This window comes from Rhipicephalus microplus, unplaced genomic scaffold (genome assembly GCF_043290135.1).
Source record: "Rhipicephalus microplus isolate Deutch F79 unplaced genomic scaffold, USDA_Rmic scaffold_22, whole genome shotgun sequence".
NCBI lineage: Eukaryota > Metazoa > Arthropoda > Arachnida > Ixodida > Ixodidae > Rhipicephalus > Rhipicephalus microplus.
The window spans coordinates 1649936-1666538 of record NW_027464595.1 but is presented as its reverse complement, the minus strand read 5'-3'; positions in this window follow the sequence as shown (position 1 = coordinate 1666538).

The following is a 16603-nucleotide window of genomic DNA, read 5'->3' as shown; positions in this document are numbered from 1 at the left end:
GTCTGCGGTTTGGTGACGTTGAATACGGTGACGAGCAAGTTGACGGGCCTCTTCTGCGCACGGCGCGAATTTGGCGGCATCCGTGTGGTATATTCCTAAGTTGTCGGGCAGGAGCATGGCGTCGAGCATCGTCGTGACGTCGCGACCATGGACTAAGCGAAAAGGTGTGAAACCGGTACTTTCTTGAACAGCAGTGTTATAAGCAAAAGTTACGTAGGGAAGTATGGTGTCCCAGTTCTTGTGATCGATGTCCACATACATTGACAGCATGTCTGCAATTGTCTTATTGAGTCGTTCAGTCAGCCCATTTGTTTGCGGGTGGTAAGCCGTTGTTTTACGATGTTCCGTGCCACTTAATCGCAAGACTTCCTGCAGCATCTCTGCGGTGAAAGCTGTCCCACGATCAGTTGAGACGACAGCTGGAGCACCGTGACGTAAGACGATGCTGTTAACAAAAAATTGGGCGACATCTGCTGCGGTGGCTTTTGGAAGTGCCTTGGTTTCACAGTAGCGTGTTAAGTAGTCTGTAGCGACGACAATCCACCGGTTTGCAGACGAAGACGTGGGGAAGGACCCCCGCAAGTCCATGCCAATCTGATGAAAGGGCGCCCTTGGTGGGCCAATTGGGTGCAGTAGTACCGCTGGTCGTAAAGGTGGAATCTTACGTCGCTCGCAGTCGCTACATGTGCGAACGTAGTGCTTCACAGTCTTCGCGAGACGTGGCCAGTAGTAGGAGCGTTGAATCCGTTGCAGCGTGCGCGTATAGCCGAGGTGTCCGGATGATGGCTCATCGTGACATGCACGTAAAATGTCACCACGAAGCGTGGTTGGCACAACAAGCAGATACATAGCTTGTGTAGAATGAAAGTTCTTTTTATAAAGCACTCTATCACGGAAACAAAAGGAAGATAGTGAGCGCGCAAGCTTCGAGGAAGGTGGGAATTGCGTCCTTCCAGGTAGTCAATGAGCGGGATGAGCTCCGAGTCGTGACGTTGTTGCTCAGCTAAGCTGGTCGCTGATACGGCAGAAAGAAAAGTGTCGTCGTCTTCAAGGTCAGTGTTGGCATTTTCGACCGGTGCACGTGAGAGACAGTCGGCGTCGGTGTGTTTCCGCCCAGATTTGTGGACGATGGTGACATCGAAATCTTGTAGCCAAAGGCTCCATCGTGCTAGACGACCTGAGGGATCTTTGAGATTCGCGAGCCAACAAAGGGAATGGTGGTCGCTAACTACCCTGAATGGGCGGCCATACAAGTATGGGCGGAACTTTGTTATGGCCCAGACAACAGAGAGGCATTCCTTTTCGGTTGCAGAATAGTTTTTCTACGCTGGGGATAACGTTCTGTTCGCATAAGCGATCACGCGCTCGACGCCATTTTGCCACTGAACTAATACCGCTCCTAGTCCAACGTTGCTGGCGTCAGTGTGTAATTCCGTGTCAGCGCTTTCGTGAAAATGACCTAGTACAGGCGGAGCCTGGAGGAGGTTTCGGAGGGTGTCGAACGCATGGCACTGATCGGGACCCCCAAAAAACGAGACACCGTCTTTTGTAAGCTTGTTGAGGGGTTCAGCAATCTTCGAGAAGTTTTTGACAAAGCGCCTGTAATACGCACAGAGCCCCAGAAATCGGCGTAGGTCGCGCTTATTTGTGGGCACGGGAAAGGTGGCAACGGCGCGGGTTTTCTCGGGATCTGGGAGGATGCCAGCTTGGCTCACAACGTGACCAAGAAACTTCAGTTCTTCATATCCAAAATGACATTTGTCGGGTTTGAGAGACAACCCCGCTGTTCGGATTGCCTGAAGAACTGCACGAAGGCGTTGGACGTGTTGTTCAAACGTGTCTGCAAAGACCGCGACGTCATCAAGGTAAACAAGACATGATTGCCATTTGAGCCCCGTGAGAACCGTATTCATCATTCTTTGAAAAGTAGCTGGCGCTGAGCATAGACCGAAAGGCAACACTTTAAACTCGTACAGACCGTCGGGAGTAATAAACGCCGTCTTTTCGCGGTCGCCCTCGTCCACTGCGATTTGCCAGTAGCCGCTACGCAAATCCATCGAGGAAAAATATTTAGCGTTGCGTATACGGTCCAACGAGTCATCTATCCGGGGTAGAGGATAAACGTCCTTTTTGGTGACCTTGTTCAGTTTACGGTAATCAACGCAAAAACGCAACGTACCATCCTTCTTCTTTACTAGCACAACTTGCGAAGCCCAGGGACTGGTCGATGGCTGAATGACGTCGTCCTGAAGCATCTGCTGGACTTGGTCACGTATAGAATCTTGCTCTTTTAGCGACACCCTATAGGCATGTTGTCGGATGGGTCTCTCAGTAGGTTCCGTGATGATACGATGTTGAGCAAGTGGTGTCTGTTTAACCTTTGACGTAGTGGCAAAGCAGTCTTGAAATGAGCCGAGTATACGCAAAAGGCTTTCTCGTTGAGCCGAAGGTAGTCTCTCGTTCACGTCGAGAGTGCTCACGAAGGCCTCGTCAGGGTGCCCATTCGATGAAAATGAAGCTAACGTAGATGGACCATCGGCACCGGCGAGTTCTTCACAATATGCAATGGCAGTGTGTCTCGTTAGGTGGCGATATTCGTCGCTGAAGTTCGTGACCAGCAGGTGAGCATGCCTATTGCTAGGCTGAATGATTCCTCGGGCAACACAGATTTGTTGTGAAATAAGGAGAGACAAATTGGCCTCTGCAATTACCGCGTCGGACAGGTCCTGTCCCAATTCTACTTTGACAAAGAGGCTGCTCCGAGGTGGGAGAGTCAGAGAATCGTCGGTAACACGGAGCGCTCTTTTCCGGAATTGCGTATTGTCAGTTGCAGCGCAAAAAGGATCCTCGAACGACACAAGTAATTCACGGAGGTCGATAACGGCGCCGTATTCACGAAAGAAGTCCATTCCTAGAATGACTGGCCGAGAGCACACGCGCAATACGAGGAAAGAGCCCGCAAATGTTGACGTGCGTATTCGAATACGTGCCGTGCACATACCAGTAGGCGTCACCAGATGGCCACCTGCCGTGCGCAACTGAGGTCCTTGCCAAGGCGTGGTAACCTTCCTCAGTTCAGATGCCAGTGTTGCGCTCATTACGGAATAGTCGGCACCGGTGTCGACGAGGACGTTAACAGCATGATTGTCGACGAAGACGGCAATTTCGGCAGAAACAATCTTTTTGCTGTCGGAGAACACTGCAAAACCGGAATCGCCCTCGTCTGGTCGTTGCGTCGAAGGAGGGTCTTTTACAGTTCGCCGGGCCGCGACTTCACCCCCATAAGTCGCCGTTCCTAGTTTCCCCTGCGGGGACTTGGTGACCGGCTCCTGAAAGGAGCGGAAGACGATGAGGGCAAACTGGGTGACGTACACCGGCGAGGCGATGGTGATCTCGACTGGTGGTGCCGAATAGTCGAAGGAGTACGTTGGCCCGTGAGATAGGCTTCAATTTCGCGGGGGCGCTCACCGTAGCGCGGGCATGGAGCATAAGGGTGGAAGCCACGGAGACCTAGTTGCCGGTATTGACAGTTCCGGTATACGTGACCCGCTTCGCCACAGTGATAGCAGAGCGGACGGTTATCCGAGGTGCGCCACGTGATTGCCTTGCTACCACTTTGTCTTGAGATAGACGGCGAATATGTGGGTGGGCTCGAAAACCTTGAGCCGAGAGGTGGGCTTGAAGCAGTGTCGTGAAATGGCTGCATAGCCTGGTACCTTGGCCGCATAGCAGTATCTGTAGCCGGTGGCGCAGGGGATCGCAATGCCGCTGCGTATGTCAGGACTGGGGCCTCGGGAATCGGCGGTGCGATTGGGGCTAGGGGTGTGATGGCCTGCCGGACTTCTTGCCTGATTACATCCGCGAGGGCTGACACAGGTGGATAGGATCCCACTGCCTGCAGCTGTCGCAATTCGTCCCGAACGATACTTCGAATGAAGTGTTCGAGGGTCTGTCTCTCGCTGTCAGAGCCGATAGCGCATGTGGCGGCCGGGATCTGGCGTTCGTATTGAGACGACCGCTGCTGCAGCGTACGTTCCATCGTAGCTGCCTCACTGATGAACTGGGCGACTGTAGTCGGTGGATTTCGCACGAGCACAGCGAAAAGCTGTTCTTTTACTCCGCGCATCACATGGCGCACCTTCTTTTCCACAGGCATGGCAGGGTCCGCGCGCTTGAAGAGTCGAAGCATGTCCTCGACAAACATGGATACACGTTCGTTCGGCCGTTGGTTTCTGCTGGATATGGCTTGTTCGGCCCTCTCCTTCCTTTCGGTGTTGCGATAGGCGTCACGGAGCTGTCGGCTAAACTCTTGCCATGTTGCAAAGGAGCCCTCGTGGTTCTCGTACCACGTCTTCGCAGAATCCTCCAAGTAGAAATAAACTCGGCGCAGCTTGCGAAAATCGTCCCATTCGTTGATACTGGCAACCCGATCAAAGTGGTCAAGCCAGTCATCGACATCCTCGAAGATGTCTCCATGGAACAGCTTTGGTGTCTGTGGCACGTGAAAAACATGGGCGAGAAGAAAATCATGGCCATCGCTGGTTTGGACCGCCTGGCTTGTCATCGCAGTTGCCATCTTTCTGGGTGTCGATGCCAAGGGACCAAATTCAGGGGGTAATCCACGCAGGCGGCGGCTGATTCTTGCTCTGGGAGATGTAGCTGTCTCCACGATGGCCGACACAGCCGAAGTACACGTACCCAGCGTCTCCACCAGTAATGTCACGAACAAAACAAGACCTGCAGCCAGGAGTTCACTTGAACCAGAGCATCGAAGATGTTCTCTTCTTCTTCGTGCCAAAAAAGGCGTATGAGCCACAGTGGCTCGTTCATCAATGGTGGCAATATGCTGCCTTAAAAGTATAGTTTCGTAACAGCGTCCTGAGTTCCATGTAAGCTTGAGAGAGCCGTTATTTTCTGCCGCCGTAATTCACCATAGCCCAGCGACGGCTTGAATACCGTTTACTTTGTGCATAATATTTAAATGCGAAGCATTTCTCAGTAGTGCCATGTCGCTCGTCGTCGGCGCCCACACCCACACTGTGCATGCTCGGCTCGTCAACCCTTCCCTTCTCTCTCCCCTTTTATCCCATCTTCCTCCCCGTCTTTCGCTTGACTTCACGCTTTGCTTGACTCTAGTAGATACGATGGAAGCAACATATACTAACAGATGGCAACTGCTCGTGAACGCGAGTGCTCTGTGAAAAGGGCGGGGCAAGCCTAACAGTTTGCGCAGCCGGCTGCTCGTTTCAAAAGCGACTTCTAAGACCACAGCTTCGGACAGAGCTGTAAGGTGTGTGACCGAGTGCGCTTCGACAACGACAACGAATCGGGAGCATGAAGAAGAAAGCGAAGCTGACCAACGCACTATGAGGTCTTTGTAGCACGTCAACTTCGACTTGAAGCGCGGTGGCATCAACGACAACGTTAACAGCGACAACGATGACGACGAGAGACTGCTGGAGCCGTTCAAGTAGTACTTGATGTGTGCATCGTGTAAAGACTCGTTAGTACGTGGGCACGTATTGTCGATGAGCGTGACCTACGGTTACCGTTACCCGCCTCGACCCGCACACCCAAGATGAACGCTACCCGGTGAGCCCCAAACCATACCCAATTACGCAACATTCACGAGATACCCCCACCACTCTGCAACGCATTTATTCAAGTTCCCCCTGTGGGAAGATGCTGGTGGCTTATTCTTTGATTCAATCATCGCCAGTGATAGCTGCTAATGTTCCACATTGCTTGTAGACGCGAAATTATCCTTACTGTTGTTATTTTTGTCTCTATAGTGCTCGAGAAATGATGTCAACAAACCATACGAGGTCTTGTGTATAGCTTCGAGTATACAGGAAAGGTTCTAGTATTTTGTACTTCCGAATAACCGAATCTGATTTTCGTGGAGTTATTTTTGTTACAGCTCATTGCACTGAAAAGCACCGTGTCTCTGTCCTGCATGTCTGCTTGTCTGTCAGCGCATGAACCAGAGTGACATTGTTTGTGTTTTCATTTTACACGCATATGAGTGACTTTCATTTGTGCGCAACACAAGTTGTAGAAGGTGTCATGCTGTTATTTTATCCCACACTTCAAAAAAATAACAGCTATGCTTTTAGGAAATCTTATCGTGTCTTCATTCGCGTGTTCTGAGATACCGCTTTTCTTTTTGTCTACAGCGCGCGTCCACATCTCCAGTCCAGCTGTCTGCAACGCACGCCTCAAAAGCATTTTTTTTTCTGCGAACTATTCTGCGTAAAATACAAAAAACACTTGCTTCGCATAGTTAATAACTATCGCTAACTTCTGCAAATGCCATGAAACGTACATAAAAGGATAAACATTGAAGATATCGTCATGAAATAACGTTACCTAAAAAACTAGACATTATACTCGGTGAAGAGCGACAGGCAGTGGAGCTGGTGGTCTCGAGAAGTCATTTGGTATCAGTGAAAGAGATACACTGAAAGCAAGGGATTACTGTAATTTGCGGTCTCTTAAATAGGGCTGTTTTCAAATACATTGGCATTACGTTGCTTTTCAAGCCATCATGAGCACCTTGAGTGGCCCCCTAAAGAGCCTCTAAAGCACCCAGAAGTCCAAACGTATTTTTACTGCCACAGTCCTGCATTGTTTCATAGCGAACCCATCCCCCTGAGACTTTTTTAATTGGCGTCGTAACAGTGTGAATCAATGTGTTTGACGATAATAAAGGCGCTCTCGCTCCCCTGGCTCTTTCCGAAGCCGTGCACTGTTTTATAGCTCTTCTCTCCTTGCCGAGTGCTTTTCCTCTCCATGCGAAGACTCACAGCAACAAGCCCGCGCACGTGCGAGTGGATAAAAACAGCTGTTGCGTATGACGAGCACATCACATCTTGCCGTCAAGGTGAGCGTTAACGAAAAGGCGAATGCCGAAAGGTGCGAAGGGAAGGAATTGTTTCTTCAGACTTTGTGGCGTTCCCGCAACTCGTTGCGCTAGTCACTATTTGAAGAAGTGCATTCTAGCCTTAACGTGTGCATCTACGTTTATAAACTCAATGAGATCGTGGAACCATTTTCGTTTACCACAATCACATTTATTACGAGGAGAGCAATTGGGCCATGTGCATGGTAAAAGGTTAAAAAACTACGACGAATAAATGTTTCATTAAACCAATTACCCGAATATCTGCCCTAAAAAACTTATTTTAATTTTTTGTCGTTTTTTCGTGCCTCGCCTGTTTCACGACTTTAAAAGTCGGAAAATTTGGCATTCGCACGTGACGCAGCCTCAAGATGAACGCTGAATGATCAAAGAGCAAGCAGTATTTGTTCAGTGGCACGTTTTCTGCTGGATTCACACTTGAAGAAACGTTACCCTGTATAAGGAATAATTTTCCCGGTGAGGTTGCTGTAGAGGGGCGCACAGGACATGCGCATCCTTTCTGTACCCCTCTTTTCACCTCATTTTATTTCAACACTTTCAAAAAAACGGTCACATTGCTGTCTTGTAGCTCCATATTCCAGTCCGCTTTACCACGTGCTCAATGTTGCATCCCTGCATGTGTGGAAAGATACAAAATTGGAGGGGTACTGAACTTGCACTGAACGCTTTTCACACTTTACAAATCAATGCACTACAAGTGAACTCAATTTCACACAGTTTGTTAGCCTCAGCAAACGCATTTGCGTATATGCATTGTGACAATAAAGCCGGAATCTAATCTTTCTGAAAGATAAATCCTCAGAAACAAGTTGAAAAAAATATGACCACCTTCAAGCAACTGTGCCAGAATACAAATAGGCAAGTATTGCAAACCTCACGTCGCCCTTCACAATACAGTTTCAAGATATTTTTTTGTAATTTTGTAACATTTCTGTTTTTGAATGACCAACAGAGCACGAGCAGTATTCCAATGCACCCCCAGATGACATCCACACAGTATATAGTAAAAGATTCGATTCCATTCAGACCCCCTGAATAGCAATGGTACTATTCACGCTTGCGCGAAAAATTACAGAGAGCTCCCGCAATGGGTGCTGGAAACAATAGCCTTCTTTTGGACTAAAAGTAATATATGGCTCTCGCCTCGACCTCAGTTAATCTAGAGAGTTGTATGTATATGTTGCGTTTCGAACTGACGCAATTGCTGCAAGCGGCCACGCGCGGCCTCCTGTCACAAAGACGCCCAGAGGTAATAAAGTGTCTTCGCCGTTCTAGAGCACCGCCATTTTTATCCGCACCTCAATACTATTGTCCTTTCGATATTTTGTTCGTATCAGGAATGAGAACAAAAGCCCACGTAGTATTGGTGAATACACAAAGGTGTGAAAGATATATTGATAGAGCGAATATAAAAGTCCAAATGCATCCCTCCAGGCGGCCCCGCCTATCTTAACACCCCGACGAGAAGTACGACCGAGGCGCGACGGGGTATCCCTCGTGAAAAGCACTCCGAAAGTCGCTGCGCAATTCCATCGCTACGCTATAAAAACTCACAGTGCGAGTGGTTTGGCGACTCCTCGTTGGTCTTTTCTTCTCAGTGGCGTAGGTCCTCCATCTCGCCACCGATACCAAAGGCGCGATGCGTGATCGGCAACTTATCACGGGCTCTTTCGGTGGTTCTGCAGAAATATCACATACCGAAAGCTGTTCTTTCCTCATTCATTTGGTACAATCGCAAAACTCTTCGTATTTTTCAGAGGGAGGCACAAACCTGTGAGGGGGAAGTTTTGTTTAAGTTTTCTGAAGCTTTGTAATCGTATGCTTTTTCTGCGCGCTTTTTTTGGCATGAGGGACGAGTGTCACGTTTGTTTCTCTTTCAACGACTGGCGTTCAAGCACTTACTTCCTGTTATCCCAATATTCAGGCAATTTGTCATAAAAAATATCGATTCCACGACATAAATAGTTCTGGTTTGAGCCAATTGTTATAATGGACGTATAAAATACTGCAACATGCGTTTATTTACTATAAGGACTGATCAACTGCTACGTGAACTGTTCGAAAAAAATAAATGACGTCATTTAAACGGCAGACACACCAGGGACGCTGTGCAGGATCGGCCGAGTTTCGCAATATTTAAAATGCTCCCGAGCTCGGGCGACACCCCCATGAGAACGAGCTAACAGTACAACAAAGGCAAATCCACCCCTCAGTGGAACCAGGGAGGCCAAAGGCCAGAAAGGCCAGGGAGGCCACTGAACAAATGATGCAGTAAGAACTGGGTTGTACCCACGCAGGTGCTACATGCCAAGAGCTTAATATAGTGCCCACATCAACGCCAACTTCTCGATGTAGTATTCAGTCCTTGGATCCTAGTAGGTGCCAAGCACGACCACCGTCTCCTGTTCCTGATCTCCTTCTCGAGGACCAATCTTCCAATCTTCTCCATTTCTCCCCTTTAAGTAATTCCCACCTTCCAAAAGGCTGCCTTGTGGGATCAGCCCCTTCTTGAGGAACCATCGATGAAGCACGCAACTTTCCTTTTCTCAGAGATTCGTCTCCACCTCTGTGCTCTGGCACTTTGCCGCACTTTACCGTGCCGGAAATCAGCCTCTAAAGCCATAATACATTTACTGGAGGTACAGCTTAAAGGTACTGTCACGCAACCGATGTGTTTGGCTAGAGAGATGGTCGGCTGTCTCAAGAAAGTACCCTGCCGCCTGTCCACAGTTACCAAGTAGCCAGGCCACCAATTTATTCTGTCAAGAGCGGTGTCGCAATACATTTTCCTAATATAAACCAGAGAGAACTAGAAAGTACATGGATTTGTCTAGTCTTCGTACTTTCGAGCAGCGAGTCACACATGCGGCTTCATTTATTGCTGTGTTTTGGCTTTGTTCCGAAGGAAACGACAAACCTTTTTGAACATCGTCACACGATTTGAAATGCTAAGTCTAAAATATTGGGGTGGGGAAGCTGAACTGCTCAACATTTGCTGATATTTTATTTTTGGCAACAAAATTTTTAGCCACGAGAACATAAACTACGCCAGAAGTACGAAGATTAGACAAATAAGTGTACTACCCATCTTTCCCATGCTTGCTGTAGCGCCGTGCGTCGCAGCTCCCACGGACACTAGCGCTAGAGTTTCCTCTAGTGTATGTTTAGGAAACTCTATTGGCGTCACGACAGGGGCAACTCGTTTTCAGCCTAACTCTGCTTGAGAACGCTTCCGCCGTGCGGGTGACTCACAAGCGCAAGGTATGGTGAATAAAAGCTGACGTGGTGTACGACAAAAGGGCTTTCAGGCGTGAACGACTTAGTGACCTGTCTGAGCAGCTGATTTTCATCATCTCCAGTTCTCGTCAAGCGCCATCTACCGACTGGCCATCGTTCACTTGCACCGAACATAGTCAGCTTTCAAACTTGCATCGCTTGTTAAACAACGTACAATGTTGTGCAACAGAGGAGTCGAGGTCGCGGAAGCCTCGAATTTAACCACAAGTTGCTTTATTGGTTTTGTGTGCACTCTAAACTTTGTGTGCGCAATTTGCTTGGAGCCAAAGTTTTTGTTTATGGTTCTTTTCTTTTTCACGCGTAGTGAGTTTTGATCTCATCCATTACTTATCTGACCTACATCTGTGGAGTATAAAACGTTGGTGCTCTTCGCAAATACTACCCCTTGTTTATCAGGTACTTTTTCAAAAGTTTTTTAAACTGAAAGAAACGTCACGAAAAAAACAAATTTTCGCCGACGAGGCACTTTCCTCGTTTCAATGATATCGCCATGTTATCATGGCGTGGCGGCCGACTACATTGCTCCTACAAGCAGCTTTTTCTAACGAATGCATTCGCACTGTTGTTTATCTCGTGTAAAAAACATAAAAAACTATATCAAATATTTATTTACCCCCTAAAACAGAACGCTTTAAAGTGTTTATAGGTGAGGTAGATTAATTAACAGACAGGCAGACAGACAGACAGACGGACAGCCAGACAGACGGACAGACAGACGGACAGACGGACAGACGGACAATGAATTGGCATCTTTATTTTCATGAAGCTTTTCTGCTATTCTGGGTGTTGCCTCAACAGCAGTATCCTGGTCAACGTGCCCTAGCTCGCAATAAACAAGGGTAACAAAGCGGTCAACCTTTGAGTAATTCTAAAACAGACTATCCACTAGTTCTGCGGCAGCAATGAGCGTGGACCAGCCACTGAAGCCGTTGTGCTATGCATAACCACACCATGAACAATTGACAGGTGTTCTGCCGTAGTTTTTAATCCTCGGCCACTTTTCCCACGAGGAGATCGGTTAGCCACCATAGTTTTAGCAAACTCTTCTATATCCCCCTCCTCTCCCCCCTCTCCAGCCTACTGATGGCACAATGCTACCTTACGGGGAAATAGGTGTGTCTGCAACTGTTCTGTGCCAATTATGTTCAACTGTTAGAGACCCGACCGCGCACGCCAAATAGCTGAGGCCTTCAAGATACACTGCTTTTAAAAACGCTGTGTATTACCATACCTGCCTCACGATGATTTGTCAACGACCTGCCTGTTTTGAAGGATGTCACAAGCGTGAAGACGTTGTGCACAACGGCCCAAGTTCAATGAGAGTGACATGAAACTATGGACTTATACGCTAAGGCCCCGCCGGTTCCTTGTTAGAAATATGACTTCAGCCGACTTTGTCGAGCTGGCAAGCTCAGTCCGACGAAAGCTTTACCTGCAAAAGTTTCTTTTTGCGAAGCACTTGTCTCTATGTTCAACTTCTTAACAAAAATCAGACTTCGGCGTGGCTTTCCAGCGTTTTAATTATATGCTTCGCGCTACTCTTGCGTCAAAGCGGCATAGAAACCAGCGGTAACAGCGGCTGGCTTCGTCTGACTTCGGCTCGGCTTGTCACCTTTTGGTCTATTTGCTACTCGCTACACTTACGTCATAGCGGCATACGAACAGCGGTAACAGCGGCTGGTATGGCTGGTATCTGGAGGTGGGCAGCAAAAGTACGAGCCCGCATTTTCTAACACTCGAGTAATCAATGAGAAGCAGTCATCGCCACATGTCGCAGTCAGTCGAGAGACAACGGCCTGTGAATCAACGAACACCACAGATGCAGTCAGAACAAAACGGCTAATTGCACCACACTTGACACTCAACACAAAACACCCACAGAGGATGATGAGGACCATTTTTATCACTCATGGTTGAGTTGCCGAATGATAGCTCAAGTATTCCAGCGCGTGCATCGTTGGCTGCTCCCTCGAGGGCAGAGCGCTTGTCCAGCACACGAAACACTACGGCACTCGTTGCTACCGAACACTGGACTCATCACACAAACAAGGCTCTTTGTAGAATTCAGAGTGATGTATGAACAAACGACCCTAAAGCAGTCTTGCGAAGACGTGATCTCCATGACGACACATTTGATCTCATTGACGACACATCTGAATTTTTTCTGAGAGTGCGGCGCGAAAGCTGTATAGGCCGCAATGCTACGTTAACACGGTAATGCAGCAGTATTCCTTTAAGACAACGTATTGGTCTTAAAGAATTATGCAGCCCCGCCGCGGTGGTCTAGTGGCTAAGGTACTCGGCTGCTGACCCGCAGGTCGCGGGTTCGATTCCCGGCTGCGGCGGCTGCATTTCCGATGGAGGCGGAAATGTTGTAGGCCCGTGTGCTCAGATTTGGGCGCACGTTAAAGAACCCCAGGTGGTCGAAATTTCCGGAGCCCTCCACTACGGCGTCTCTCATAATCATATGGTGGTTTTGGGACGTTAAACCCCACAAATCAATCATTAAAGAATTATGCACAGTAATGTGTGTGCCTTGTCCGCGGCTTTAAGCCTTGAAGTCGATATGATAAACAGCTCTTCAGACGCCCGATGGAAATGTGCGCTTGCACCACGAAATAATACTGTGACATTACGTGTTGTAATACGAAACCCGTGCACAAGACGCGTGTATTTGTAAAGCATAAAAGTTAAAGAAGAAAAATGTATTTTCACTGTATTTCCAAGCAGACGCGTGCCTGTCTGGCAAAACACCTGTTTGCCCTCGGTGTTTGCGGAACCATGTTGCTTAGAATGATGTTACAGGAAATAGCTTCTTATGGTAGAAATAGAGGAATGCCGCTGTTTTATTCAGGATCAGTGGTACAGTAATGCTAACGCGTTACGTTTGCGAAGAAATGGCAGGGACCACTACGTTCGTTCTGTAAACCTTTCATAACATTCAATTGGTGCGCACAAGCATGCAACACATCATGCAAAAGAGGGCAGAGGCCAACTTCGTATGGCACATGACTATGCTGAATCTTGTTTTCAGCATCACAGCCTAATGGCAAGGGAAAGTTGCTGAAATATCAGTGTTTATCTCTAGACTGAAGGAACGGCGTTATCCTGTCATACACTACAATGGCGGTAAGGATGCACAGGCCCGCCACCGATAAAATTCCAATTTAACGGACTCTCCATTTGCTTTTGCTTATCTCTTAGCTGAGTCACCATTCTGTTGAAGTAGATCCTTGAGTAAATTTAAAGCTAAACATTTCTCTCCCACCGCGTGCACGCTAGCAGAGTTTCACATATAGCTTTTTACAATATTGTATAACAAGGGGTCGGAAATTGGTAGCTAGCGTGAGGAGGAAAAAAGAAGCAGGGTAGAACAAGTTTAAAGAGGTAGATAGTGAAGACGAAATCGAGAACGAATGCAAAGAGAGAGATAAATGAAGATGTATGTGTTAATTGAGTTTTTACTGTGTTTAAAGTGAGTATTTCGGACTTTATTTTCTAAGTAAATTTAAACATTACTTGCGCACTGATTAAACGCCAAAATACTGCCCCTTTCGAAGCAGAGTCTGGTGCAAAAAATGGCTGAATACTTTTATTTGAATTTCTTAGGCACACTATATTGGGCACTCTAGCTGCAGTTTGACAATTATGTGATACAGTCATTCGTCGCTTGCGGTTGGATTGGTATAATACGCCTAGCTTGATGTGAGCTTTGAGCTGCTAACTTTATTGCGCTTCAGGATTATCCGACAGTTTATCTTTACTTTAAAAATTTGGGCTCGTATCTGCGTGCTACTCTGCAAATGTGGTCAAAAGATGACAGTCTTCGGCCGACGGCCGACCTTCTCTCGTGCATTGCGTCGTATTTTCATCGCAGCCTAAGAAACACCAGAGCCTTTAAAATTACGTATAGCTGGTTTGCTAAATATGGAAGAGAGAGAAGTTGACAGTTTCAACCTACTTGAATCATATAGCGTCAATCTCAACCTTCTCGGTGAACGTCATCATTATTATGATTATCAGCCTGACTACGCCCACTGGAAAAAGTTTACGCCTTAATAGGTTTCAAATAGAGCGAAACCACGTGCACGACATATTTTGATCTAGTTTGATATTTTACTATGTTTGCCCTGACGTCTCGTCATAGTTTTGCGCGTGGCTAATACTAACGTCATGTGAGTGCGGTAGGGCACTGTTCTCTTCGCGTCGCATTTCATTGGTGCTAGCGATTGTTTTCCGGAAACCGGTTGAACTTGAGGACTATGTGAAATGCCTCAAACTCCGAACATGAATGATGGTGTTGAACTGCACTCGAAGGCTTAACTTCAGATTAGATAGCGTACGTACATACCGGGAATAAAGAAATAGGCTGTTATAGGTATTTAAAGGCTTAATGTCTGAACAGTAGAAATACGCATCATAGAAACACAGAAAACGCCCCTGTAAACTTTATTTATGCTCATGTGTTTAAATTACGCATTAGGAACGCAAGTAAAAATTAGGCGTTTGCCTATATTCCCCTCTCTAGTTGCGACACACCTGATGCAATTACCTGTTTACTGCTTCGAATAAATATAGGCTGAAATTTCGTACACAGTGAAGGCTTTTTTCTCTGCGTGCGCATGGCATTCCACATTATTTACTTATACATTACGCGGCATCACACTTTTATACTCGGTTCAACAAACTTGGTATTAGATCATTCCTGAATATGTATTGAACGTGCCATCATCGGTGCATCTTCACAGCTTTGAAGCATTTGAGCCTAATGAATGCCCATAAATTGTTCACTGAAGCGCCGAAGAAGCGTTGTGCCCGATAGCAAGAGTGTTAGTTGCCAAACCAGGGTACCGATGTGTGAAAGAGAGTGCGGTACATTCTAAGAAATTGAATAAGTATGTGTGGATCTCTTAAGTGAGTCCTGAGCAAAAACATATCTGATTCTTCGTAAATTCATGCGTTGGCTTTTTTATGGCTCGCACCTTTCTGTAAAGGAAGTTTATGAAACTCAAAATATGGTTCTAAACCATCTCTTTGTAGAATCGTATGCATAGAAACTGCAGTCACACAAAATATTTTTGAAAGGGCGTACCAACGCCCTTTCAAAATTTGTGGAGCACAGGACAAATTAACTGAGTTGTATGATATCCTTGTAAATTTCCTCGTGTCTATCGAAGAAAGGCTTGGCCTGGTTAATCAAGTTTACATTATAAGGACAACTTAAAGTACAAAACCATTATTTAACCTCAGGTTGCACATAAACAGGCAATTATTTTTAAAAATCTTCACGACCAGCTTTTCTAGTGACAAGAACAGTGAAAAGCCAGCGAACAAATAAAAGACGCGAGACTCGGTGATCGAGATATCCTAAAATTAAGGACGGAAAAAGTTTAATTTGCAAGAAAAGTGGTTGTTAGAAAAGAGTGCGAAACTTGTGTGACTTCTTTGGCGACAACGTCTGAGGGGGAGAATTCGATAATGGAATGTTTGCTAAGATCTAACTCCAATTTCGACTCGAGAGGAAACTCAAGTACGCACCTACAAGTAGCTGTTCTTTGGTTTATTGTGATATCGGAGAAGTCAAACGCCACACGACTCCTAGACTCAGTACTTAGACCAAGAGTGACTGTAAGGAAAAAAACTATAAGTAGACATCTCGTACTCGTTCAGCCTCGTTCTTGAAGTTAATTTTTCAAAAAGCTTACAAAGCGGGCGACAGCGGCTTCTGTGTGGGTGCAGAGCCTCTTGAGTTACGTGGATGGCAGTTTGCATACCAATGCTACTAAACACCAGTAGAATGGCCAGTGTTATTCTTTTCATTCGAGCATGTCATTCATTGCACTGAAAAAAATATAGATGGCAAGAAGCATCTGCCGTTATGAGCCTACAAAACCATTGGCGAACGTTTGAAGAGATCGTCTTGAAAAGGCTGTTTCCCACGTGCCATTGCAAACGAATGTATTTGGTGAAGATGCCTTAGAGCCGAAGCCAAAGTATACTTTCGATATGTTGCGGTAATACAGCGGTTAGTTTAGATTTTCGGCATTTTAGTCTCTTTCTTTTGCTTCAAGTGACCGGTGTTAGTTGTCCTTCCTCTTAGTCTTTGTTGAAACCCAATGTACATTTGGAGAGGAAACGTTTGCGATTAGGATCGCTCTCAGCAACTTGTCAGAGAGAATTAGCTCTCCGGAAAAAATGAAATAAATTTAAAAAACCTGACCACCACGCAGAATTGTCAATCTGTACCTAATAATTATAATGCATTGCCTATTGTTCTTGTTATTAGTTAAAATGTGCATCTCTTATAAATATAGTGCACCTCCATTGCTGAAAATGTGAATGCACTCGCAGTAGCAGTGTCTAATGTGTAGCCTCCTTTAAACT